Source organism: Laccaria bicolor, genomic scaffold, assembly GCF_000143565.1.
Source record: "Laccaria bicolor S238N-H82 LACBIscaffold_63 genomic scaffold, whole genome shotgun sequence".
NCBI lineage: Eukaryota > Fungi > Basidiomycota > Agaricomycetes > Agaricales > Hydnangiaceae > Laccaria > Laccaria bicolor.
In genome coordinates this window covers 263,598-264,923 of record NW_001889934.1, presented here as the reverse complement: position 1 = coordinate 264,923, position 1,326 = coordinate 263,598, and positions in this window count along the sequence as shown.

Here is a 1,326-nt window from a genome sequence, read left to right as displayed (position 1 = left end):
TCTGATGCTCATGTCCATTCTTCAGATAGTCATATGCCATCTGGTTCACTGTTGTGTCTATTCCTATCTGCCCCTGGATGAACTGGGCTGACGTACACTCTAATTTCTCCCGCATTGACCTTTACCCCGCCCTGTTTCACGCCCCCTGAAGCAATGAACGAATACATATTACAAGAAGCGTACCACCATTCTCGACGCCAACGTCACAGTGCCCACGTAACAATCTGTGACACTGTCATGGCATCTGTCTTCAACCCACCACCACCCCACACCGTTCACACCAATTCACACCAATACGCCGCCCCACCATCGGCAACATGCTACGTCACGCAACCTCCACCACTCCAATGAACGACGGCCGCCCTACCGACGAGTTTAACCGCTCAACAAACGAATGCCACCGCCAAACAACTCGACACCCACACGCAACAAACAACGACCAGCGCCCAACAACTCGACACCCACAGGCAACCAACGAGGCACCCAACAAACGACCACGACCGCCCAACAACCGACCACGACCGACCAATAACCGACCACGAGCGACCAACAACGACGATAACCACAAGGAGCAAGCCGGGCCACGTCGCAGTCAGCGACGTGGCAACTATGCGTCATAGACGGACGACGACGACGACGATTACATCGTCGTCGCAACACGGTAAGCCCCCTCCCCCTTTATTACATATATCACCACATCTCCACCATCCAGCCCTTGATGAATACCACACCCAACGTCACCATGCCACCCCTCCTCAAAGGAAGGGGCATGCCGCCCGTCAGCGGCCACGTCACGACGCGAAACGACGCCAGGCAGGACAGACGCCAATCAACGGTGTGACGAGGACACCGACGGGCGAAAGACGGACGACAACGACGAAGGATGACGACGACAAAGGACGACGACGGCGAACGGACGACGGACGACGACGGCGAACGGACGACGGACGACGACGGCGTACAAACGACGCACGAGGAGGAGGAGGAGGAGGGCGGACAAACGACGACGACGAGCGTGTACAAACGACGAGACGACGAGGGCGTACAAACGACGGGCGGTGACGATGAAGATACGGTGAGCGCCCACCACCCACACCCGACGACGAGCCTCAATATATAACCCTCAGTACCCACCACCCTCACCCACTATCTCTCACTGCCCACCACCCCCTCTACCTCACTGCACACCACCCCTCTCCTTCACTGCCTGCCACCCCTCCCCCTCCCTCATTGCCTAACAACCCCCTTCCCCCCTCCCTCATTGCCTACTCACCTCCTTCCCCCCTGTTTGCCTACCACCCCTCTCTCATTCCTTACCACCCCTTT